Source organism: Camelus bactrianus, chromosome 15, assembly GCF_048773025.1.
Source record: "Camelus bactrianus isolate YW-2024 breed Bactrian camel chromosome 15, ASM4877302v1, whole genome shotgun sequence".
In the NCBI taxonomy this organism is placed as follows: domain Eukaryota; kingdom Metazoa; phylum Chordata; class Mammalia; order Artiodactyla; family Camelidae; genus Camelus; species Camelus bactrianus.
Window position 1 is genome coordinate 43578459 of NC_133553.1, and position 26915 is coordinate 43605373.

The following is a 26915-nucleotide window of genomic DNA, read 5'->3' on the forward strand; positions in this document are numbered from 1 at the left end:
CCCCAGTGCTGGAGCCAGAGCAGGACCAGCCACAGGACCACTGCTGAGCCTTATTTTATCTGCAGCCTGCAGGACAACCTGGGGCCTTTTCAGAGCTTTCTGCCTTTCGTGGACTCTGGCAAGCCAAGGAGAGAGGGGACAGAGGGGCTGGAAATCTGGAGAGGAGGAGTCTTGGGCCAGTGCAGAGTCTTGGCAGTGAGGGTGACCGTCCAGCACAGCTGTCAGGAGGAGGGGCAGGGACTGCTGTCCTGGGACTAACGGGACACTGGCCCAAATCATCTCCCAGCATGTGCAAAACCCATCGGGAACAGTGGACTTGCTCCCCTATGGTGGGTGCCAGGGGTGGGGCTTGGGCAGAGAAGATAAACTTTTCCCATCTGACAGACTGTTTTGGTCATGTGAAGGCCTGGGCTGGGGGAGGAATGGCCCCCAGTCATCTGCCTGTCAGCCTCCTGCTGACCACAGGACATCCTTAGCCAGGTCACAGAAAAGGTCTCCTTCCATCCCCTGGCTGCCCCTGATGTTCTAGAAAATGTGCTGGCCCTTGGGAGCTGGATCTTTTATCACCTGTTTTGTTTCCAAGGCTCTACCCCAGGGCTCAGGACTTAGAGATTCTCATCAATAAACATCACCACCATGACAAACGTTCAGCTTGTCTTCAGAGCCCACGCCAGTGCCAAGTCGTGATATGTATCAGCTGCTTACCAGCAGGGTCGGTCAGCAGCGTTGATGTCAGAACATAAAATAATGTCCAACCTCTGGCTACAGTTTTTCTCCTGCTCCTTAAGGCTTCCCTGAGCGGGCAGCCTGTGGGACCTCCTCAGCCCACCGGAGTGCGAGAGTTTAGCAAAGCCCATCTGCGAGCAGACTGTGATGGTGGGGAAGGAGAGGGAGGGAAGGAGGGTGCAGGGGGCTTTGGGAAAGAGGGGTGCTTGGAAGTGGGACAGGGAAGCAGGGAGCAGAGGGTGGGGGCTGCTGGAGACAAACTCAGTCACTTTTACAATTCTGCCTTTCCCTCCTCTCTGGGCTGAGGGCTGGGGCAGAAGCTGCCCTTAGGAATTTTTTTTACTTATAAATTTTCATTTATCAACTGCTCACATAGAATCAGTGAACATATTTTGTTTTATTTATGTTTAAAATGTCATCTTTTTCTTTTTTATTCAGTAGGTAATACAAAGTATTAAAATTCAAAGGGTTCAAAATAAGTAAAGTTTTCCTGTTTAATATATAAAAGCACAACCTAATTCCCCCAACAGAAAATCAACAAGGACAGTAAAAGACATACGTGGGAAAAATGTGGAAAGGTTGTCGAAAACTCTTCCCCTGAAGTGTGTGCTTGCCTTTATTTTGAGATTTTTTTTTTTTAGTTGTTTTTGATGTACAGAAGTTTCAACATTTTGTTAAGTCATGTCTTTCCCCATATGATCTCTTCTCTGCCTGGAAGTCATTGCCCATCCTGAGATCTGTTAAACAGTCTTTTTCTTCAGTTGTGTTTTTATGGCTTCATAGTTTTCCCTCTAAGCCACCTCTGAGAAGTTTCCGTTAGTGATGTGGTTATAAGATGGAGTGAAGGGTGGTGCCTTTGAAGGTCATTTGGGCTCAGACTCCGGCCCTAGCTCTGAACCATCCATTGTTTCCCCACTTGGCAGTTATTCACAACAGGACAAAGGCTGAGAGGGGCCGGTGTCCTCCTTGCTGGAGGAGAGCCGGGGGAACTGACCCTGCTTTAGGGACCTGGGACGGGTCGGGCCAACTCTGGTTACAGTCTGGGCACCCTTGTCACCTGATCCTCGGGCATAGAGGAGCCAAATGTGGGCGATTCTGGTAGGCAGCCTATGACTCGGGGAGTGCTGCCCACCAGGCCACAGAACAGGCCTGGAATTCAGGGACTGGGGCATCAGGGAGACTATAAGACTGAGAACTCTGAACAGGGACCATGGTGGGCCCAGTTTGGGGGAGGCCCTCTGGGATATGGAGGAGCCCAGTTAATTGGCCAGGGGTCCCCCCCTGGCAGCCAGCCTGCTCTTATGCCATTTCAGAAAATGGCACTGAAGTGGCTGAAATGATCTGTGTGGTAATGTGTGTGTGTGACTCCTTAGGAAACAAAGTCACTGTGGACATATGGCAGGTCCTGAGTCATTCCCGCCTGGTGCCTCAGTCCCAGCGGGAGGATGTAGATGCCCCACCTTCCCCTCACACCATCTCCCTGGATGTTGGGGATGGCCCTCTCAACCTTGTTCAAAAGGGACAGGGCCCTCACGTTTCCCAGGACACACTTGTCTGAGCACTGATTTGAGGACACAGCTCTTGGCTAGGAGGCAGAAGACTAAATGTTGCCTTCAAGCCCTCCCCAGTCATGTGATATCAGACGACATTCTGCTTCTACTTGGGTATCAGTTTACTCATCGATAAAATGGGATGAATGATATTGCTCCATCCAGGGAACCAGATGACCAGATGAGGGAATAGGTGAGACACTGTTCTGGAAAAAAAAGAAAGCAAATCATTTGAGGGCAAGATTCAGAGGCCAGTGGAACGTGGTTCCCCAGCTGGGTGGCCTCTCCCCAGGGCCCCAGCAGGTGGCAGTATCGCCTTCTGCACGTGTGGCTCTCCACCCCCGCCCCTCCTTCTGACACCCAGCCTGTAGGACCTTGGACCTCACTTCATTCACACCCAACATTCCCACCTCCTGGGGGAAAGACGAGGAATCCGAACAGCCTCTGAGACAGCAGACAAGACAAGGAGCCTGAATGCCCTGGATGGGACAGGCCTGGAAAGAGAATTAAAACCTTGTTCTTTCTCTCAAAAAAGTATTGATAAGGTTGCAGAGGGGACTCGTGCGTGAGCCGTCCTGCTCTGCCACGACCTGTCCCACACCACCTAAGGGAGGCTGGGACCTGTCCTCTGCCCAGGTCATTGTCTTTAGTTGGACAGGCCAGCTGGCATTTCAGTGGGGACAGGGGAGAGTCATCTATTTTTGAGCAACAGGGTTTGAAAATTTCACTCTCATTTCAATTCATCTGTGCAGAAAAAAAGAAAGTTACTTATTCATTATATAACTAATCTGGCTTTTTCCACAACCTGTATCTGATGAGTAGTGAGTAAAAGTGAAATATTCAACTTGCTTTAAACATCATGCGACCCAACAGCCTGTCCTGTTAAGTGATGCTCATTTCTCTCAGAGAAGATTGTTCGGTTTTCAGATTGCCTTCCTCAGCTTCTCCCACTAAGATGAGGTCGAGGTGTGTGGACAGACAAGGGCCGCTTATGTGACATCTGGCAGAAGCAAGGCGCTGGGATTCTGGGGTGTGGTGTCCTCTGGTTTCCCGGCAGGGTCCTTGTCCCTGCTGGCCACGGGCTGTACTTGAAGCTGAGTTTATGTAACTCCTGGTCTGGCCAGAGCCCCCATGATACCCCCCGCTGACCAGCCCGCTGCACCTGGGTTCTCCTGGCTGTGTCCCCCAGGGCCTCCCGCTGACCCAGTAGTGCCCCTTTCTTTCCTGTGGCATCTCCTTGTTGTGCGGCCCTGACCCCAGCTGACCTATTGGCTCATAGCTTGGTAGCCAGGCCTGTGGGAACTGAAGTTGGCCTGTGAAGTGGAACTTCTGAGGTTCTTCTGCCTCCTCACCCTCCCACCCCCAAGAGCCCTGATGGTGGGTTCAGAGCAGTCTGGGAGACTGGGACAGGGGCCTCAGCGGGGTTCCCTCTTTAGAACAAAGCAGATGGGTCATCGTTTCTTGCCTGGGCATCTGTTACTAAAAATGCCATAATTACGCCCAAGGAGAGAGATGAAGGCATCCAGAAAATATGATCTCAAGAGAAAAGCCTGGTTTAGAAGATGTTTGACCTACTGCATAATCATATTTTGAATGATGCCAAGCATTACAGCATTTTTCTTCTGTGCTTTCTATGTCAAACCTTCATCCTAGTCTCTCCTCAGGCAGAGATGGATGCCTCGGGCCAAGGAAGATGAAGGTCACGTATTCATAAAGGCAAGAAAGGAAGGCACATTCATAAATTTTCAAAAGTCCTTTTATGCTTGAAATGTTGCCAACATTGGATAATGGAACCAGGGGAAACATAACAGGTAAAATGTGAAGGCTTTCTCCATGAGGATAATTCCCTGTCTTGCTCGTTAGACTCTGTCCTTTCAGGGAGGATACACAGTGATTTGGAAGTAGATGCCACTCAGCAGAAAAAAAGGGCACACACTGAAAAGTTGGCCCAGCCCAGCAAGGGGCCTTCCTGAGAGTCCTGGGGCCCAGGCAAGATCAAGGCGATCATAGGATGAAAGGAAGGCTCTGATTGGTGGGCTCCTCTCCAGGCTCCTCGTTTGCCCTCTCCTATTGGAGGAAAGAAGACACAGGCAATTCAAGCTAACTGGGAGCCTGGGACAGAGGGAGGGTGGTGGGTGTAATTCACTGGCCCCCACTCCATGCTGTGGGCAGGCAGGCAGCCATGGTGGGAGTCTTCCTCTCTCACCCAGCTCACTCAGGAAGGACATCTCAACAGGCAGGGCTGACAGGCCACTCACTGGCACGTGTGTCTGGATACGTGCTTAGCGGTTTGCATTCACATGTGTTTCCACGTGAATACCTGTAGAACTCCTGGGGTAGTGCAGGACACCATAAGCATGAAATAACCGCCCACTGTTATTGTTGCTGGAGGCAGAGAAAGGTCTCAGACACTTACACACGTGTAGAGACACAGACAACCAGATGTGTACGTTCTCATGCTCAGAGACATACAGACACTCACAAACCTCTGCCTAGAAGCATGTGACTCTGTATTTGTAGATGTGGATGTACAGTCACCGGTAGTGATTACAACCTACTGGAAATTTCCTACACAGTAGGCATTGTTCTAACGCTATACAAGAGGATTAAGCAATTGAATCCTTACAACAACTTTGTGAAGCAAGTGTTGTTATCTATCCCAATTAACAGATGGGTGAGTTGAGTCACACAGAGGTGACAGCTCAAGGTCACAAAGCTAGTCATTGGGAAACTTGGGATTCAAGCCCAGGCAGTCAGGCTTCAAAGCTGGTGCAAATCACCACTGGCTGTTCTGCCGTCTTTCTCACAGACACCCCAGGCTTTACTACAGACTTTCCTACAGATGTGGAGAAACCTCCTACGTACAAGTAGACACATTTCCACGGTCACAGGACACATCCTGAGGCTTGGAATCCCCACCACGTGCATGCTGAACCGTGGCTTAGAACCTTGCCGAACATTCTAGCCTTCTGACTAACTGGCCGAATGTGATAGTGTTTGTTCTTGGTAGGTGGACTTTCAAATGGCTCCAGTCTTGGCACCTTCTGTAGTGAATGTTGGGTTCACAGCCCCCACCCTTTTGGGGGGCTCAGCATGGTTTCAGGGAGGAGGCCAGATTTGCCTTCATCTCTAGGGGCTAAATCAAGTTTTGATCTCAGGACCCCTGGCTTCTTCCCACCCCTTGTCCTTTGCTAGTGCAGGGTACTCCCCTTAGTGATGGTCTTAATATCTCCGTGTTTGCTCAAGCCTGGCTTTTGTGGTCCTTCCATCCCAGGGCCAGGTGTCCCCTGGTCCCCTGGACTTCCTGAGGTCTAGGGAAGAGGTCTCTGCACAAAGGGGAGAGCAAGGAGGGTCAACTAAGCTCCAAGGGGCTGCCTCGATGGCCTTTCATGGCCCCGGGCTGAGTGGACACTGCCCTGGATTTGGGCTTTGACCCAAGGCCAGGCTTGGGTGGGCAGTGAGGATCCATTGTCCCAGAAAGTTAGAGTGAGTTGGGGACTTTGAAATCATCTAGTCCAGTGCTCTCATTTTATAGGCTGGAAAACTGAGTCTCTGAGATGGGAAGGGATGTGCCTGAGGTCACCTTGCAAATCTTCAACCCCAAGTCTTAACTCCAAGTCTAATATTCAATGTGTCATAGGATGTGGCTCCATTGAGGGGGGAAGACTAAGTCTTCCCAAGTGCACAAGTTCTGGGAATTCAGGACAAACTAGAGATACAGGCATCCAAAGTAACAGTTCCTTTTTCTGGGTTGCTGACTACAGTTTTAATCCAGACCCAAGGAGACCTTTTAAAAAGAACTTTGGCTGTTCCGTGGCTGTGACATGGGAGACACCTCTGTTTCCAGCCAGGGCCCTGGCTCTGAGAAGACTTCTGGCCTAAGAAGATCTGAACACCTGCCTTAATTCATTAGCGTTTAACTGAGAAAGAATCCTCACACAAATCTGAATTTACCCCATCTTTCTCCTGGACTGTTCTCTCTGTTGGCAAACATTAACTTTGTCCCTTCCTATGAGCCAGGCTCTGTTATTAGCACTTTACCTGTGTTACTCACTTAATCTTCCCAACCACTGTCATCATCATCGTCATCATACCCGTTTTATCTGTGAGGAAACTGAGGCACAAAGGGGTTAAATAATTGGCCCGAGGCCCCCAGGTTAGAAAGGGTCAGCGTGAGGACTCAAACCCAGGCAGTGACCCCTCCACACCAGAGCTGTGAGCTGGTCCTCCAGTGTGAGGGTCAGCCATCATCCCCAGCTACTCCCTTGGGAAGTGACCCTCTAGATCAGTAAGGAGAGAGCTCAGGCAGGCAGAGAGCTGCACATAAGCCCTAGACATGTGCCACCTTGGGATCCCGATCACCTGCCTGCATACAGAGTTCAGACACACACGCGAGCCTGGCCACACATATCCTGGCTTTCCTGGTCTTCAAGAAGCTGCAGCTCTTGCCCCAGCTCAACCTCCCCATCCCCTTTTTTCTTCTCCCCATGTACACTTTTGATTAAATACGGACAGATGCTTTCCACTTTAATTTTTCAAAGAAAAGATTAGGGCTTTTCAGAAACAATTCTTAGAAGGAAACTATAGGGAAAGGAAGCATATTTGAAACTGTAGAAATGGGTGAATGTGGAAAGCATGGATCTCAGTTACTCATCAGTAGGAAACTGACTCAGTTTGACTGCAGACCCCTCCTAGCCTAGCATGGGCCCTGGGCCCAGACCTGGGGGCCTCAGAAGGTTGTGATGTTCTGCAGCACAAGCCAGGTTTTAGGATGCCTAGGGGATAGGTTTAGCTCTGTAGTGTTCCCACACCTGGTCCTAGGCCAGGCCAGGCCATTCATATTTGGCCAGTGGAGCAGTGATGGGGCAGGCGGGCTTCTCAGCATCCCACCCCACCTCACGCTCCTCTCTGGTCTTTGCTGGTGCTGCAGTGCTTCTGGCTCCCACCTTGGTCAGGCACCTATTTCTTTGGTTCTAGTGACAGTCACTCCTGGGGGGTAAGAAGAAGGCCCACAGACCATATATCTAAGTATTTAAAAGTTGTAAGTCAGGCTAACAAACTACTAATTAAAATATGTTCTGTCCTTCAACCTTGACAAGCTTACCTTCAAGATGATAAAACTGAGAAGACAAATAAAGTTATGATTTTTATATGACTGGATGTTTTCAAAATATTGAAGACAACTGAATTGAATTATTAGGTTTCTGTTGATGGGCCAATGACGTTTGAATGAATAATTAAAGCTTTATATTATAAAGACATTTATGATGCATAAATTAGTATATATTTGTTCTTTAAAATCTATTTTCTGGCCTTAATTTTAGCAAAATTAGAAACCATGATTTTAAAATAGAGAACTCAGAATTTGTCTTCTATTGGTAGTAATCTAAAGGATTAAAAATAAAATGCACTTGTATTCAGCGTAGTTTCAGTTACCTATTGCTGTGTAACAAAACATTCCAAAGCTTGATGGTTTAAAGCAATCACTATTTTATTACCTTTCATGATTCTGTGGGTTGATTGGGCCTAGCTGAGCATCTCTTCTGCTGCTTTGCTTGGGAATTCTCATGTGTCTGTGGCTGGGTGGTGTAAGGGGCTGGAGCCAAGAGGCTCAGCTGGAATGCTGGGACAGCTGGTCCTGTCCTTCTTTCTCCATAATCTCTGGGCCTGTCTCCCTCCACGTGGCTTCTCTAGTAGGGTAGCTAGACTTCCCAGATGGCAGCTCAGGACTCCTAGAAGTGAGTATTTCAGAAAGGTGGAAAAGGAAACTGCCAGTCTTCCTAAAGGCTACGTCCAAAACTTACACAACGTATATCAAGTGTATTCCATGTGTTAGCGTGAGTCACAGGTTGGGCCAGAGTCACTGTGGGGGCACCACACAGGGCATACATACCAGGAGGTCTTGTTCATCAGGGCCTTCTTTGGAGAGCAGGTTCCTCGGTGCTGGAAGTGAGTGATGTAACAAAAATCTAGAGCCTGTGGTTTGCTTTGGGACAGTTGGAGGGCAGAAGCTGAAGAGTCCTGAGGAGTTCCCAAAGGCTTGAAACAGTAAGGAAACTTATTAGAGGCTGGAGAAGAGAGGACCTGAGATAGTCACTCAGAAGAATTATGTGAAACCATCCCCTATAGTCCTGGGGCAAGTAGAAAGGGTGCCTAATGAACTTGTGATCTGGCTAAGATAATTTCCAGGCAGGATGTTGGAAGTGCTCACTAGTTTCTTCTGGCTCACTCTGATAAGAGAGGAAAAGACAGAGACGAACTACAGAAGCTTTGGAGCAGAATATAGGAAATTGAAGGAGCCCAGGTCTACTGTTCCAGCCAGCAAAAGCCTGGAAAAGTAAGAAATGGTCTCAGGGCAGAGATGACACCCAGGAAGCTGCCTGTAAAGTGAGACCTCAGGTATAGCCATGGGAGTGGCTGTAAAACCTTTTAGAAATATTTAAGGGCATGTCTTTAGACCCTTTAGATAGACAACAGGGCTTCTAAGGATGTTAAGGGTGTACCTCTCAGGTCCTCTCTGCTGGGCAACAGGACTAACTAAGACTACCACAGCAACCTCACAGGTGGCTTAAGGTGAGAAGGGCCTTTTTGGAAATAATTGAGGGTGGGCCTTTTGTCTAATGGAGTAGGTTATAATTTGATAGAATTATAGAATTTTTCCAGCTTGGATTGAAAGGGACAGAGACAGTTCAAAATGAAGAGACGCTTTTTTATGGGCAGGAAACAGGCTGAGAAGTTGATTTGGCTGCAAACAACTGACCGTTTCTTCTAGAGAAGGAAGGATAACTGAGACTGTGGAGTGGAGAGCCACGGACAACCACTCCCAGAGAGCAGGACCAGGTGCTAAGAAAGGAACTGGCTCGATTTCAGAATTGCTCTGCACCACTTTTCCTCCTTTTTGAACGAGAATGTCTATCACAGTTGCCCTGTGCTGACCTCCTGGTTGTGTGTTGGGTTTGTGGGGAAAGATAACTTGTCTCGTTAGTTCACAGATCCTCAGACCAAGAGGAAGCATCCCTAAGCACCCACGCCTGAGGGGCCTCCCCTGCAGTGGCCCTGAAGTAGATGTTGGGATCCTGGGTTTAGAGCCTAAGCCTGATGTGTCTCATCCATGGATGAGACCTTGGGGGTCTTGGACAGTGAGTGTCTTTTGAAAGTTCGAGGGTCCAGAGGGCAGACTGTGGTGGCCAGCCTTCAAAGCCAGCCCCCAGTGAACAACATCTCCTGTTATTCATGACCTTGTGTATTCCTCTCTCTTGAAGCTGGGCTGTCCCTGTGACTCACTTCTGGCCAGTAGAAAGCAACAGTGATGCTGAGTGATTTCTGAGGACAGGTCACAGGAAGCCTTTTGGCTTCCACCTGGGTCTCTTTCAATGCTCATCCTGGGATAAGCCAGCCATCGTGTAAGAAGTCTGATTCCTCTGAGACTGCCAAGCTAGCCATGTGGACAGGTCACAGGAGAAAGCAGTAGAGTTGTTCCAGCCATCCCAGCTGAGCCCTGGTTGTGAGTATGGATACTGCCATCTTGGACGTACAGTCTAGCTGAACCTGCTTTTGACTCTAGACCTTGTCACCATTCGACTGCAGCCACACCAAAGACATCCTCCTCCAAGTGACCACTGGCAGTCAATCCATCAAGCTGAGAGAAAAAAATAATTTATTTTAAGCCACTAAGTTTTAGGATTTGTTATGCAGCAATAGGTAACTGAAAGTGTAAAAGAAAATTATGTGTATTTTAATAAAAATGCAAATTAAATTGTGAAAGGTCAGAGCTTCAAATTCCTTTTCTTATAAATTTTAAATGTTTTTTAATATTCAAAATTATCTATTAAAATTAAAAGGCAAATATAACTAATAGTATAACTATTACATTTTGTCTAATAAATACAGGATTTTTAATAAAATATTTAAAACTGAATTTTAATTTAAGTTTTGAGAATTTAGTTAAATCTTAGTAAATACTTTTATAAAAATATAATCGTCCACAGTTCTAGTGTTGTTTGATGTCTATGTTAGTTGCCAATGTAAAGAATCAGTACCACACTGCATGCATGTTACATCTTGACCTGCATATGTACAAATGTAGGAGAATTATGAATTATGTATACTGGAAAATGTTCTCAGCTGCCACGTACAATTATAACAACTACTGTGCTAATTTGTGAGTACCTCTGGAACTACAAAGAGAAGCAAGAAAATGCATGTTTGCCACTACTGGGACATGCTACTTTTATTGCATTCTTGCTATCTGAGAGGAAGGATTTGTTAAATCAATCCAACTTTTCGCTTACCTAAGTGCTTCTACCATTCAGTCCTCCTTACACTCCAGAGCAGGGTCCATCTCTGATGTCAGTAGCAGCACAACCCACTCGTTCTTATAGCACTTAAACACAATCTCCTTTTTTTTTTTAAATTGAAGTACAGTCAGTTACCATGTGTCAATTTCTGGTGCACAGCATAATGTCCCAGTCATGCATATACATACATATATTCATTTTCATATTCTTTTTCATTAAAGGTTATTACAAGATATTGAATATAGTTCCCAGATCTCCTTTTGATTCAAGAATTTAACATGAATAATGTGGAGAAGCGTTTCCCTGGGCCCTGAATGATGCTGCCCAGGAGAGTGTATGTTCAGGGTTAGAGATTACTCTTTGCTAGTGCTGAGTGCCAGATCCCAGGGGACAGAGGTATCCATGTGTTCTTTAACTGTGTGCGCACGTGCGTGTGTGATTACTGCTTCCAGCCATCCTGTACGGGTCTGGCAGAGGTGTTCCTCTCTCTTGAAGTTCTGTGGAACCCTGACCCTTGGAAGACTCATTCTCTTATTTAGTTCTTTGGTCTGAAACAGATTTCATAGTCAGTTATTAGCCTGGTGTATCAGTTGTCAACTGTAAGTGATAAAAGACCAATTCGAACAGGCTTAAGCAAAAAGGGACTATATTAGCTCCCCCAATTGGGAAGTCCAAGGACAGAGATACAGTGCTCATACTTTATTTTTAGGGAGGGGGCTTGGAGAGCCCTGTGATTGATGGATGGCTCACCAAAACTCCCAGACTTGGTGGCTGGGGGAAGCGTGCCTGGTTCCCCTAAGGAAGGGAGGCAGCCAGAACGCAACACGCCCTCCACACCTGGTTATAACCGTTTGCGAAATTCGATTTCTTGGTCTGTTGTGCTCGACACCTGGGCCAGATTTCTCAAGCAGCCCAGGTAGTAGGCACTATCTTCCTGAAGCTGGGGGCTGCCTGAAGCAGATTATTCACCCACTCCTGTTTGAGAGCTTTCCATCCCTGGCCAAGCCCCTGGTGCAGGTGTGACAGTCACCAGCAGAGCAGAAGTGACTGGGCCCAGCGCAGGCAGAAGGCTTTCTTGGTGTGGGCCACCACTTCCTCTGGTCTGTTGGAACACCGAGGAATCCTCCGAGGACGGCTCCACCAGAATCGTACCACTGCAGGTGTGCACAGTAGAAACGTCTGTACCATAAACATCAAAGGCACATTTCTGCCAGGCGGCGAGGGGTCATTTCCCTCCCCCAGGGCTCTCTGGAGGGGCTCTGTGTGGATGGAGAGCCTCATGGACAGCCTCTCGTAACTCTTCACACAGCTGCTCCTCCACGTGGAATCCCCCAGAAGCCTGGCAAGTGGGACACATTACCCTTCCTCAGGCCCCAAGGGGTCCCTCCCCGCTTCTCCCCTCCCTCGATTCACTTTCCGCTGACCCTCCCATCTGAATGTAGCTGCTGCTGCTCCTCTCTCCCCGCTCCCCCATCAGCCCAAAGTCTCCAGTGTTCCGATACACACTCCCAAGGTTTCTCAGGCTGCCGAAAACTCGTCCTGGGAGGAAAGACAGGAGGGGCTGGATGGCATGTCTTCCAAGCTGCCTGCCCAGGCTCCATTTGACCCGCTGCCCGCCAGCAGTGAGTCTATAAGTGTGCGGGGGCCACACCTTGGGTCAAGACATGCCTGACCCCCGGCTCTGGTCTGCGCAGTGCGTCCTCCGGCCCATCTTTTCTGTCTCCCTCTCCCTTTCTCCATTTTTCTCCTTAGATCTCTCCATAACCCTCTCTTCCTCCCGTCTCTCTCCCCCCCATTCCCTGACCTAAATGAGGCTGGTTAAACAAGCCTTAGTACATCGAGACTATGAATGTTATAAGCCAGGCCGTGTGTTACGAATGTTCGTTGACACGAAAGTACCTGTGATATATTGTGTGGAGGGAAGAGGGTTCACCAGGCATTATCAGCATTATGAGCTCAGTTTTCTAAATGCCACCCCACCCCAAAAGACAATGCAAATCACACAACACAGTCATATATATAGCACTATAGTGTTCGTGTCCTTTCAGCTCTGCCCTATGGAGTCTAGGCCTTCTCTAGGTCAAGGCCCTTTGCAGACCCAAGGAATGGCAGATCTAGCCAGAGCCAGGAATGCACTTCAAAGGCTGGATTATCCCTCCTCCTCCTCCTTGCCCCACTATGGCGTTTGTCACTTCCTCCCTTTGGGAGCATCCAGAGGCCCTGGCCAAGGAGAGAGATGAAGGCAGAATTGTTGGATCAAAGTCTAAACACATAATAAAGGCATCTCCCTGCCCACCTAAGGACATGATAATGTGCATTTACCCACACAAAACAGCAGTGCACTGGCCCGCCATAAACCTTCTCTTATTACAATGCCAGAATGTTTTCCATCTGTGTTTAAGCTGCAGCCTATGAAATAATGTCCATAAAAATAAGATTGGAAGCAAAAATATCGAATGCAATAAATTATGGCTACACTGTTCTCTCCTGAGGGATGTCCTAGCCAAAGAACCTTCAATATTTCTATCTAGGGCTGTGCTTTGTATTTTCTCATACAGCATTCCATTTGTTGACGGGAAGAAAGGGCCTAGACGGCTGAGGTTGACTCAATAGAGCTATGGTGCTTGGCTGTCTGTACCTGCCTGGCATCTTAATTTCTCTTCCAAAGCAACAATGGCTCTGCTTGTTGTGGAACTGCAAAATGAAAGCCGAAAGGGAGGCTGCCCAGGAGGAGATTTGGCCAGTTTCCAACACTACTGCCATTTACCTCCTTCCAGCCCCCGCCCCCCACATCCCCACCACTATCACGACCGTGAATCCAGACACCTTCATGATCATCCTTCATGGACACAACACACCTACCACTTCCCAGGCATTGGCTAGGGTTTGGGGGAGAGGGAATCCTGAGAGACTGATATGACACAGATCTGAGATTTTAAAATCTCTAGGAGGATGGGACAGATATACAAATAACTTAGAACAAGAAGAAAAGTCAACAACAAGGCACTGAAAAGCTCTCCCAGGGTTCAAAGGAGGGAGGGATGAAGCGCCTTTTGAATTGAGTCTGAAAGGATGGGTTGGATCTAAACCTGCAGGACTGGAAGGAAGTGGCCTTCTCTGAAGAGGAATTGATGGAAGGTAAAGTGCAACATTATAACATTTGGGCGGGTAGGAGTGGAATGAGTTCAACTGGGCTGGACCCCCAGGAGCCTGAGAGGCAGTGAGGGAAATCAGGTTGAAGTGGGGGCGGCTGGACTAGATCAAGAAATATGATGGATAAAGAAAGAGGCCACTCAGTCCAAGGATTTTGGCCTTTTAAAGTGGAAAGTGGAGGACCAATGGAAAGTTACTGAGCTGTGGGAGGATGGAGCTGGTTTTGAAGCTAACCATTGTGATGTGCTCTTGGGGCCAGTGAGCATTCTCTCCTTCTTCCCTGAAAAGATCCCAACTCCTCTCCCCTCTTGGCTGATTCAAAAATTTAATAGGAATGTTGAGTGTTAGCCATTTGCTTTAAATCCTACCACTTCATACTTTGTCCCTTTGCCTTAAGCATTTGTGACAGAGGAAGAAGGATAAGAGTGAAACACATATGGGGGGAGGGTATAGCTCCGTGGTAGAGTGCATGCTTATCATGCACGAGGTCCTGGGTTCAATCCTCAGTCCTTCCATTAAAAAAAATAAGTAAATAAATAAATAAACCTAATTACCTCCCCCTTTCAAAAAAATGAAATAAGAATGAAACACATACAGCCGTTAACTATAACTCAAATAAAGGCATCTGATGCTTTCTAGAGAGTAGAGTTTGCTTGGGATAGGTGTGGTGTGTGAGGGTACCAGGAGCCTGGAGGGTTGGCAGGTACCACAGAAGGAGAGAGGACAGCCCTGTGTCAGCTCCCGTGGCCTGCTTTGCCCTTCTTTGTGGGATCAGCTAGATGTGGCTCTGAGGTGTTGGACTCAGAGGAGAGAGTCCAATGCAGCGGGCATCCCCAAGAGCTAGTGGGGGGAAGCTCAGGCTTTCTGCATCCTGGAGGAATGGACAGGGCTGGTGCCACTTTCTGTGGCCTTTGTCCTTGGAGTGAGGGTGGCACTGCCCTCATTCCACTTTCTCCATGATTCCAAAGGGAACCACTGGAGTTTATCTAGCAGGCGTTTCTAAGGCATTTTCATTTTAAATTCCTATCTTGGCTTTATTTAATAATGCCACCCCCAGTGCAATAGCCTCCCCCCGATTCTGTCCTCTTCTGTGTAGAGGGAGGAAGGCTGACCAGCTGTCCTGTCGTGGCTGGGCCTCGACCCTCATTCTCTGGCAGACGTTTAGGGTAGAGCTTGGATCCTTCCCTCCTCCCAACAGGGTGTTAGCAAGAGTCCAAGGAGTTGGAACTATGGGAGAAAAGGCGCCTTGACCCTTCCCCCGCCTCCCTGCCTGGTTTTGCTCTGAGGACGGGGGAGAGGGCTCTTCCAGGCCCCGCTGGCAGCCAGGCCAGCGTTTGTGGTAGGCGGTGTTTATGTGAACGCACAAATGTTTACGTGAGGTTGCCAACCGGTTATTTATGAGTCTCTGAGCTCTTCCCCAATAAAAGCTGTTTCCTCAGTGTTCTGACAGGCCCCGCATCTGAAACTAATGTGTCACTCGCTCAGCTAATGCAGTTCACTTGTGTTTATTTTTGCACAAAAGCAATTTATCCAGCCGCTCTGGAAGAAAGAAAAAAAAAAAAAAACAAAAAAAACAAAAAAAAAACCATGGCCCTGTCAGGAGCCTTCTCTGGAGCCAAGTGTTTTTCCTCAAAAGATATTCCAAATGGCTCACAGCACAGGGCAGGCTTCTGGTGTCTGTGGGTCTGTCCTGCGTGTGAGGGAGTAGGGGGTGTCTGGCATGAGCCCTTGCTTTGTCTCCGAGTGTATGGATGTGTGTCTTTGGGCCTCTGTCTGTCTGGAACTGAGTGAGTTTGTTTACCTCTCAGTCTGAGTTTTGCCTGGGTGTGTTTGGGTTCCTTTTTTTAAAAGGTATTGGGGGTGGGGCTGGATCTAACTTTGCATTCCCTCTGGTGGAGATAAATCAAAGTTGGGAAAGTAAGTTGTTGGCAGTTAAAATGCCTGGAGGAGGTTTGAGGAAGGAGGGGAGGAGGGTGAAGGTTGAAAGGGAGGATGATTGGCTTCAGGGCAAAAAGAGCATTAACACTGGCCGGCCAAGGACTGTCGCTATAAAACCCAGGAGGAAGGTTGCCCAGGCACCAGTGCCTTCCCTGCGGTTGTTAGTTTTATCATCCCCACTCAGTTTTCCCTCAGGATTGGCGGTAAGCCTTTCGAGTGACAAGGATGCTCTGTGGGCTTGTTTGGGGGATTCTGTGAGAAAGGAGGGAGCCTGAGAAGTCATTTCCTGCTGCACAAACTGTTTCTGGGAAAAGGAACAAAACAATGAGGGTGAGAGGGGTATGCCCGCACCAGGGTGGGGGTTAGGAGTCAGGCTGAGTGTTTGGGGTCTGCCAGCAGGAAAAGGAGGCGCTGACTTGGGCTGGGGAAAGGCCTGGAGGTCTCTCTGGTTCTCAGTCTCACTCTGATTGCCACTGACCCTGGCCAGTCAGTGAGCCAATCTGGGTTGAGTAGGAGAGTCCAGAAGTCTCCATGTAGACCCCCTCCCACTGCTGCGATAGCTCCTGGATGCCCATGGCCACCTGGCATGGAGGGGTGGCCCTGATGGCAGGCGTCTTTCATGTCACACCTAAGAGACACGGCAGAGGTAATGGCATATTAGGACGTGGTTCCAAAACCATGTGCCTGAGGGACCTTCACACTCATTACCCGAAACAAATGTCTTTTCACAGCTCAGACCAAATCTTGGCTGCCTAGTCTCAATCTGCCGGAAAATATTAAGTTAACAGTGTAGAGCTTTCCCCTCCCTGAGTTTTCCTCCAATAAGATTTCATTAAATCTTTGGTGCCTGCCGAATCATAAGTCCGTCACTGTTTGCGTAAACATAGAGAAATAGACAATGGTGCTTTGCCTGAAAGCTTATTTTTATGGGCCTGGGCTGTTCCAATGGTGATTGTGTCTGGCACCCATAACCTGACCACGAGGAAGCTGTCCATTTGTCTCATGGTTTCTCTGGCCAGGTGACTTTCATGGTCATCCCTTTGTTTCCCTGTGACCTGAGTGAATTTGACCTCAGGGCCTGCTCTTCCTTTTGGGGACCGTGTGAGCATGTGGGAGGAAGGCGAGGAGCTGAGGGATGCCAGTCAACCCTGCCCTCTGGTTTCCAGTACAGGAATTCAAACTGGACAGACTTGGGGGTGGGAGTGGGGGAGGCATTTGAAAAGTCGGGATTTGCCCTTTAGATCTAAAGGTCTCCATGGAGCGTCCCTTCCTTCAGTGCCCTGGGAGTGCGTGTGTCTTTGGCCCCCGCCCCCTAGAACGCATCCCTTCCTCCTGCTTCCACTTTTGTCCCTCTTTCGGTCACCCTGGGATTTTAAACTCCTTCTTGCTGTTGAATTTGCACCTAGGCAGGTGGCCATCCCTCAGTGGTGAGTGAACCTCCTGCCACCTCTGTCGTGGAAATCTCTGGGGCAGGCTCAGGCCTCCCGTGGATTATAAGTCCCGGCCCTTCCCTCCCTGTCCAGTGGGCCCATGACCAGAGAGGAGTGGGGAGCTTTGAGTCTGGGAGTCAGGGCAGAAAGACCGGGGATGAACTTGTACTCTGGAAAGAGGCTTACTTTAGAATCTTAGAAGAAAAACTCCAGCTCCCAGCCCTCAGCAGGTTCAGCCATCCATCACCTTCCCAACTCTAACTGGCACAGCTGTCTGGCTGTGGGGCTCACCAGCCTCTCCTCCCTGCTTGACTGTAGGCTGTACGGCAAAGCTATCCTCTCTTGCTGTAGCCTTTGGAGTTGCCCCCCACCCAGGCTGTCTTCCCTAACTGGCAGGCTCACCTCCCACCTTGGCCGCTGCAGGCCAGGGAAAGGGCCGTCCCACTGAATGTATGCATCATGGAGCCATATTTTCCCACCAGCAAACTTGTTCTCAGGTCCTAAAGTGAGGGTTCACAAACCCCACTGCCCACAGGGACCCAGGAGGTAAAGTAAGGAGAGAAGGGACAGGACCCAGGAAAGACACTGGGCCCCAGCCTCGGGAGCAGTGGGGAGTGGTGGGCACGGAGGCTCCTGCAGATCACATGCTCCGTCCACAGGGCTGACCCGCCTTGCAGCACAAAGGGGTTGTGATTTCGAAATGCCAGCCCTGGGAAGCCAGTTCTTCTATGTTCCGATCTGGGCTTTCCTAATGTGATGTACTGGCAACAAATTCCAACTTGAAACATGGTGAAGGCCAGGCAGTACATGTCTGCTGGCCGGTTGTGGCTCATTGGCCCCTCTGCTGCTGTGAAATGTGGTGGCTCTTACTTCTGGATGTTTGGGGATGCTCACTGCAATGTCCAGGTCCTCGGCCTGGAACTAATTGAGGAATCCTTGCATCAGGTGCCTTACAGGCTCATGCCCCTCGCTAAAAGCTGACACAGCCCATTTCCTGAGAGCTGGATGTTTTAACCCACACTGTCCTGGGGTAGCATAGGTTTCCTTTGTCTACAGGAAGGGACACAGACCTCTGTTCTTCCTGTGGAAGGCCCCTCTGGGGAGTCTGGAGCAGTGGCTTTTCTGGATCAGGACACTTTATCCACTCAAGTGACAGATATCAAGGATGGCTTCCAGATTTCTGGTTTGTGCAAAGGGGGGGGGGTGTGGAGCCTCCCCCAGCGAGAAGGAATACTGGAGAATCACTGGGCTTGGGGGGAAGACCCAGACATCTCTGGATTTTACCCCATTTTCCTAGGTTGGAAGGAAGAGGAAGGGAGGCTTTTGGCCTGAGATGTGGCATTGCGAGTGTGGCTTCTGCTTCACCCCATGTGTAGCCTCCAGGGGGAGGAGGAATCAGGGCCCAGAGCCCTGTCCCTAGAAGGTGTTCTTGGGCTCAGCCTAGGTCCCCAGGGACAACCTAGCAGCGACCACCAAGCTTGGGAGGGACACTCATGTTGGTCCCAGGGTCACTGAGGCTGCTGGGATCATCTAGTGATGGGGAAAGAACTCGGGTCTGCATCTGCACTTTATTAGCATGTGACCTTGGGCAATGATGTCACCTCCTGGGTGTTAGTCCCTTCTCTGTGGATAGGTCTGTCCAGTTGATCTGTAACCTCCAACCAGCCTCCATGTTCTCTGACAATGATTCTTCTGCCAGCTGCTGCCTTAGCTCCATTTGACTCATCTTTAGGGTAAGGGTGGGACTGTTGCTTCACTCCTGACTTCAGCAAGGCCACAGCGAGTCACCAGGTCTGCTGCTGGAGGCAGGAAGGGAGCAGGCCCAGGCCCAGTCTCCTAGTTCTTGGAGGAACAGGAGTAGGAGATGGCTGGATCGCGGGCCCTCTGGTGGTCTTGGGGTTTGCGGCCACAGCTATGGTGCAGGCCTCTGTTCTGGGCCTGAGAAGCTATATGGGCTCCTGCTTTTCCTACGAGGCCTGTGTGGAGGGAAGGGAATGTCCAGGGGTATGAGGGTTGGGCCATCTGGGAGAATCGGTTTATAGGGTGATGGTGGGGCTTTGGGACCTCAAGCAGGAGTCCCGGGGTGCATTTCCTCACCCCAGCCTTGAGCACAGTGGGTACTTCACAGTTGCTTGCAGTCACCCCCACTGAGTGCCCAAACTCCCCTCTGGGCAGCCAGAGGTCTCTTCTGAGTGAGAAGGGCCCCCTCCCACCCTCATCCCTGGGGGATACAGGAGTGAGATGATAGATCCAGGTTTGACTGTGGCTGTATTTTCTCTCCCTGTGGGTGTTGCTCCAAAAGTCACTGAGTTATCCAGAAAGGTCCTTGGGGACTTTAGACCTGGGGAATACTGGATGTGAAGCTGGAAATTGTTTGGTTTTTTTTTTTGGAGGGGGCCAGTAATTAGGTTTATTTACTTATTTTTAATGGTGGTACTGGGGATTGAACCCAGGACCTAATGCATGCTAAGCATGTGCTCTACCACTGACCTATGCCCTCCCCCTTAGGTGGAAAATTTTCTTTCATCCTTCACCCCTCTTCAGGCCTCATTCTCTTGAAAATACCAGAACAAATAGTGGTGTAATGAATACTCATGTAGCCACAAACCAGTTTCAGAAATAAAATTACAAATCCATTTGAAGGCCTCCGTGAGCATCTCCCAGACACACCTCCCTTCCCCTGCACCCTCTCTTCCCCAAGAAGTAACTACTATCTGGTATTTGGCATTCCTCAATCTCACAAATTTCTTTAACCTTTTACTACAGATGCATATTTTCTTGGAGTATTCCCAGGGTTGTTTTGCATGCTTTGAAACTGTATAAATAATGTCATTCTAATATGTGTTCTTGTGCAATTAGTCTTTTGCCTCTCAGTATGTTTATGGGATTCCAGCAGGCGGACATGTGTGACTCTGGCTCACTTATTTTCTATGCTGTATAGAATTCACTATGTGACTACCTCATTTCTCCAAGGAGGCCTCCTCCCAGCCCCCTGAGGGGTGGCTCTGTTCACTGGGGCACTTTGTGCAGAGAGCTCCAGTTCTGTGGATGCTCCCCACCTCCCATCTCCCCCACCCCACGTTAGGGTACCAGAGCCCCTCCCTCCCTCCCAGGGCCATTGCTTCACAGAGGAGGAATTTGAGTGGATTTCAGGCAGCCTTGTGTTTCCCGTAAATCAATGTTGAAAGTGAAGCCCCAGCCCAACGGGGCTGCAATTGCAATCAGCTGAGTACAGCTGGGCGGGCTAATTTGAACATGGATGGAAGGAGCTGTGTGCTCCTCATGGACATAGTCTTTGCCGGGAACGTGCTGGCAAGTCCTTCTCTAGCACAAAGAGGAGACACTGGCACAGCCGATGGCCCCAGCCGAGCCCCTCTGTTGACCCTGGCTTGAGGCCCACCCTCCTCTCTGCCCTGACTACTCTTGCTTTGCCCAGTGGCCTCCTGGATGGGTTTGGCCACGTGGATGTGAGGTTAGATGTGGTTGTACCAGCTTTGGGAGGGGGAGTAAGGTTCGGGGGCCTGCTGGGGACAGCTTGTCCTAAGGGGTTTACGTTTTAGACCTTTGAGAAGGAGAGAGGCAAGGAGCTAGCCCCCATGTTAGTTCAGACGCTGGCCCTCGACAGCCATGGCACCCAGAGCCTCCAAAGTCACACACTGACTTCCATGAGCCTGTGTGCCTCTGCCTTTGTGGACCCTTTCCTCTATAAAAGAATATTAAAAATTATATCATATGGTTGCTTTGCTATAAAGACTATGGTAGGCAGAGTAATGGGCCCCAAAGATGTCTATGTTCTTCCCAGAACCTGTGAATATGTTACATTGCAGACACGATTTAAGTTAAGGACCTTGAGATGGGGAATTATTCTGATTATCCAGGTGGGCCCGGTATGATCACAGGGTTTTCATCAGTGGAAGAGGGGGCAGGAGAGTCACAGAGTCGAGTGATTCCATATGAGGATCCAACCCACCATTGCTGACTTGGAAGATGGAGGAAGGGGACTTCGAATCAAGGGGTGGCAGGCAGCAGCTTCTGGAAACTGGAGGAAGCAATGGGACAGGTCTCCCCTGAGACCTCCCAGAGGAGCACATTCATGATAACACCTTGATTTTAGCCAAGTGAAATGCATTTTGGACCTCTGACCTCCAGACCTGGAAAAGAATAAATCTTTGTTGCTTTAAGTTGAGGCCTTTCCCCTGTTGCTGTCCAACTAGCAGATGTGGGCAGCTGTGGCCACCGTGTTCCAGACGCCCAGAGATGTGTGGTAGCCTGGTCTCTCCACTCCTTCCCCCTTCTTCCTGGTCTCTTTCTGCCCCTACATTCACCATAGGTGGGGGCAGGGTGATTGGGACGCTTTTATTTAGTCTTTGCTGAAAAGTGTGGTATCTCTTAGGGCTGAGGTTGTTTGAAGGTAAGCTGTGGAAAACGATCTGGCCACGCTGCAAGTCGGGTTTTTGCTCCTTCCTGAGGCTGCTAAGACTGGAGGAGCGGTGCATTTTTCCAGAGATTCAGTCCCTTCAGAGGTGGCTGGGTCACCCAGCCCACATCTGGGTAGTCGAGGTGATAGTGGGGTGTTTGTGTGTGCACGTCTCTCTGTTTACATGTGTACTCCTGTCTGTGCATATGTGTACACACATGCATGTTTGTGCAGGGCGGATGTGTCGACATACATGCCTGTGTCTGGGACCGTATGCATGTGTGCTTGCTCACGTTTGTGTGTTTGTGTTTGTGTGTTTATGTCTGAGCATGTGTGTTGACTTGCATGTTTGTGTCTGTGCACATGTGTGTTCACACATCTGTGTTTGTGTGTGTGTTTTCACACACGTGTGCTCTCCAGATGTAGGGCAGGATGTACATGAGGCATTAGGCGGCTGAGGGCAGCGTCTTAGGTCTTGACTCAGGTTTCCAAATGGCCCCAGATGTGACCCTTTACCCTCCCTTGTGGTGGTTGAGATCTCTGCCCCCCGAAACCAGAAAACTTTCCTTTGGAACCCAGTGGGCCTCACTGCCTGGGGAGGGCAAAAAAAAGCTAATAGCAAACAGGATCAATGTCATACTGTGGAGCCTGGAGCCAGCAAGACCTCAGTTAATTCTGAAGGAATGTGTGCGGGTTCCCACCCAGCAGAGCAGGCCATGGCCTGACTGAGGGTGCAGAGCACCGGCTGTGGTGGCTGCCTTTGGAGAATAGAGCTTGGCTGGCCAGGGACACATCACTGCAGGGACAGACAGTCACACATACTTGTGTGGCTGGAGTGGGTGAAGGGTGAGAGCGGCCTGCGGTGCTTGGTAGGGTAGCATATGGTACAGAGAGGACAATCCTTAGAGACCATGGTCATCGGGGAAGGCTTCTTGGGTAGGGGTTTAGCTGCGCTGTGAAAGGTGGGGAGGATTTGGAGGGAGAGAGGACATTCCAGGAGGAGGGGAAGCATTTACAAAAGAAGCAGAGATAGAAAAGTGCAAGGCCTTAATGGAGTAAAAGTCCTGACACTTGTCCAGAGGGAGTTTGGGAAGAGAGAAGAGGGAGTCAGAGCAGGAAAGTTAGCTCCTGTCTACTGAGAGGGCTTTGGATGCCAGCCAGAGTTCATCCTTAGGCAGTGGGGAGCTATTGAAGATTCTTGAGCGGGGAGTGACCTGCTGAAAGTGGAGGTTTTAGGAGGAGAGACTGGCCGGCCAGATGATCAGGTCACATGGTGGGTGGGGATGGAGGCAGGGATGTTTGGGGTGAAGAAGCCTTGGGCTGTGAGTGGAGTCAGAGGTGGCAGAACTGAATCCACTTCATGGTTTGTGACTCTTGATCACCCTTCACGTCTTGTTTCTGTGTTTGGATTCTCCTTTGTCGACCTGGGACAGCTCTTCCCCCAAGGCCGGCAGAGCCAAATGGTCCTGGGAGACAGAGGCCAAGCCCCAACCCAGCCGCAGGCCCCAGCCCCTCCTTCACCACCCTGCCCACTGTGGCCGTGACCCCTACATAAGGCCTCTGGGTGTCTCATCCACCTATACCAGAAAGTGGCATCTGTCGCTGGTGGCAGGTGTCACCCCAGGGTGCAGAGGCAGGAGACCAGGGGAGCCCCTGGGCATGAACATGGCCAGTGGAGACGAGCATATGAATGCCACTGTGGCCCAGGCTGGGGGTGGACATGAGTGTGAGCTCTATCCAGTCCTTGTGGAGGGTGTGGGACACCGCCCAGCCCAGATCTGTGTGTGTGTAACCTAGCATGAGTGTGCACACAGTCTAGCCTGGCGTGTAGTGGGTGCCTGTGTTTGTTGAGTGAATAAGCATGAATGTAGGCACAGCACAGTTCCTGGAAGCAGAAAGAACTCCAGAAACAGCAGCTGAAGCTGTCCTCACCAGAGGCACACATCAGCTGGGGTAGGGCTGCCTGGCCTCCTCAGTGGGTGGACACTGGCTCTGCTGTCCCTCCCCTCCACCCCCCACATCCACCCAGTGCAGGCTTGATGGTGCATGGTTGGGCTGGGGCCATGACTCCACCCTGTCCTTCCCCACTGTTCCCTGGCCTCTGCGGGCTGGAACTACAGCCTCCTTCACCCATTCTGAGCCCAGTGCTTCCTGTAATTATGAGGTAAAGCAGTGAGAACATCCTGGAAGCTGGCCCTGGCCTGGAGGTGAGAGCAGCTCCTTGGGAAGGTCCTGGGGTGACGGGGGGGGGGGGGCAGGAGTCCTCTCTCTTCTCTGGTCTAGCCGAGCCGACACAGGCTTCTCTTCTGGAGATGAAGATGATTTCAGTCTTCAAGAGGCAGAGTCACGAGCTGGTCTGAATTTTTTGAGCTGGGAAAAGTGAACCTCTCTGGCAGGCACGATCCCTGTGTGTGGGGGAGCCCGAGGCCCGCTGGCTGAATCACGCAGACTGGGAGCCGGGCTCCTGAGCTCCTGGGTGCCGGCCTACCTCATGGGCCAGACTTGGGGTGCTCCTAGGCCAGGGTCCCCTGGGCTGATGGCCTGCCCAGCCCCTGGGCCCAAAGGGGGTCTCCAGAGCCAGGTGTTCTTTCCCAGAGGCATCCTGGTGGGCCCGAGGGAAGTGGAGGTGGCATTGGCGTTTGAGAGAAGCACTTAGTGTCTTATCAGGACCAGCCCAGCCTGAGTTATTAATGCAGGCAGGCCTGAGCAGGCGCAGGGTTGCTGCAGGGAGGAGAGGAGGGTGGGAGGCGTTCTCTCCCTCCCCGCCCCCTTCCTCAGCCTCATTCCTGCCCCCCCCCCACCACCTCTGCTCCTCTCCCTCCCCAGGTGTGCACGGAGGCCAGAGCACACGGCCCTCGGCCGGCCACTTGGCTCTTTCGGGTTCTAGCCGCACTGGGGGCTGATGGAGGAACCTGAGCTCCTTGCCTTCATGGGTGCCGCCGCAGACTGCTCCGGACTCTGCAAAACTCATCATCTGGCCGGTTGCCGAGTCTCCTTAAATCCACTCTGAGTTGCGTGTTACTTCATCCTCCTGGCACTTTTGAGGGCTGCCTTCCTGTTTGCGGTCGTCTCATCCTGACGTCGGTCAGCGCCGTGCTGGGCTCCGCCATGTTGGAGCCGGGGGCGAAAGGGGAAATCAGTCATACCGAGCCTGTCTTTACTGGGAAAATTTGATATTTCATTCATCCATCATGGATATTTCGCAGTAGTTTGGTTTTTAAAAAGTATTGCATTGAAGTGTGATTTGTCTTGCCTACTGAGTTTTTTTGGCTTCCCTAACATCTTGCACCTGAGGGGAATGCAAAGTGAAAAGGATTCCTTGGTCTGGGCCCAGGAATGTCCTGGGATTGGAAGGGGATTGGAAGGGGATTGGAATCCTTCCTTTCCAGGAGTCTCCGGTGGAGTCTGGTGGGTGTCAGTGTGTGAGAGGAGGCAGGGGAAGGACGGAGAAAAAAAACTCCCAGGTTTTAGAGCTGCTGCTAATGTTTCCGTGGAGCTGAGGGGCCGGGCCGGAGGAGGGGGCCCAGCCCAGGGTTTCACCGAGCAGGAGAGTGGGCCTTTGCAATGGAAACTGGGAGGCCTTGAACGGTGGCAGATGACAGAACCTAAGGGGCCATTAAGCCCTCCATCACCCGGGCCCTCAGTGGGGTCTGCTCCACACACGTGCCTCGTGCGAGTGATTTTTTAGTGGGGGAGTAAAGGGAAGGGTGGATCTTGGGGTTTGCGCCTGTCCATGTGGAAGTGGGGCTGAGAATGTGGGGCATGGATGCGATCTGCCCACTGAACTGTTTAGCAGAAGCCAGTGCCAGGAGGCAAAGCCGTGGGGGGGGGGGCAAGTATGATCGACGGGATTTGGGCCAGTTCCCCGGGAATCTCCAAGGGCAGGCACCTCAGCGTGTGCATCTATGGCTTGTCAGTTTGAGGATTGCCAGGCCCCTGGCTTGCTGCCCACATTGAGACCTTTGAACGTTTTCTTCCTCATTAACTCCTTCTTCAGAGGGTCGATGGGAGTGAGTGAGAGGGGAAGCCACGGGCTGTGGTGAGGGGCCAGGGCAGCTGGCCTGGGGCCTTGGACAGGCATGTGTGCTCTGGTGCAGCCATTCCTGCCACCTTGGGATCAGGGTGTGCTGGGCCCAGCCTGCATCCTCAGCTCATAAGCCTTCTCAGGCTGTGCATGCGCACGCGCACACACACACACATGCCTAGGGCCAGGGTGGGTGTGTGTGAAGAACACCAAGGCTGCCTGACCTCTGCAGTCAACTCCCCTCTTCTTGGGCCATCACTCCCTCCTTCTTCTTGGGAGGGAGTGGAGCCTCCCTTGGACAGGGTCTGGGGAATTAGGAACCACACAGCTCCCAACACACCAGCTAAATGGAGGTCACCTCTGCTGATCCTGTAAGGGCTGAAGGTGGATTAACAGTGGAGAATTGTGGGGGCCTGACTCCCATTCTCTCTGGCTGAGGTCTTTGTCTATATTCACCTAAGAAAGCAACCGTACCCTTGACCCTGAGGTCTTCCCACTCTTGCTCCACGTGGGAGCTCCTTCCTGGCTCTGCAGAGGTGGAGGGAGGACCCCCTCTCTCCCTCCACCCTGTAACCACCCTGCTTGTTGGGATTCAGCCACAAGGTTTACCTCCTGAAGGATGCAAGTTTAGGCACATGCTCCATCTCTGATCCACAAACTTCCCATCATTTGTTTATTCTGGTGTTTCCCTGGTTATAAAACTCATTTACGCTAATTATAGGAAAAATGGAAAACTGGAAAAGCATTAAATAGAAAAATCTCAGTAGCTTAAACCTGGCACTTGGAGATCAACACTGTTGCCCACCACGTGTAAGTTCCTGCCAGTTATGCGCACCTTTTACTTGTCACAGCTCTTTCCTGTCCTCATCATGTTCGATCTTCTTGCACAGCCTTATGAGGGCCCTCAGCAGTCCCTGTTTTCACCTTTTCATAGCTGGGAAGCTGAAGCAGAAAGGTGCGATTTGTCCTGATAGGTACCCTGCCTTGTCCCACACAGGCCTCCTGAGCATGCTGTCCCACCGGCCCCTCGGATTCTCTCACAAGCCTGAGCTGGGGGCCGTGAGCCCCTCTGCATGGCGGGCACACTTTCCAGCCCCCTGCCTACTGTAGTCTTTCTTGTGTGGCTGGTTTTGAGCTTCACCCACCTCCCTGGGGGACCGTGCATCAAGCCTAAAGGTTCAGGTGGAAGGGTGTGGGGTTGGGGGGTGGCAAAGGGAAGGGGCAGATTTCAATGGCGTGCCTCCTGGAAACCACATCAAATGGTGCAGCTAGGAATTAATAAATAAATTTGGGAGACAAGTCAATTACCCTCCCTCTGTGCCCCTGTCCCTGGGGGCAAACAGCAGCATGTGGTTCCCAGCCTGAGCACGCCTTCCCGGG

General features: G+C 50.7%; 2 long non-coding RNA genes across 6 annotated transcripts in view; both read left to right on the forward strand.

The window, feature by feature from the left end:
• The window catches only part of LOC123612063 (uncharacterized), a 200867-nt gene that overhangs the window by 13763 nt on the left and 160189 nt on the right, over positions 1-26915 (forward strand). The gene's annotated exons all lie outside the window — the stretch shown is intronic.
• LOC141579855 (uncharacterized) lies at positions 951-24754 on the forward strand. The gene is made up of 2 exons (XR_012511915.1): positions 951-23718; positions 24338-24754. It is a non-coding gene; the product is annotated as an uncharacterized LOC141579855 (long non-coding RNA).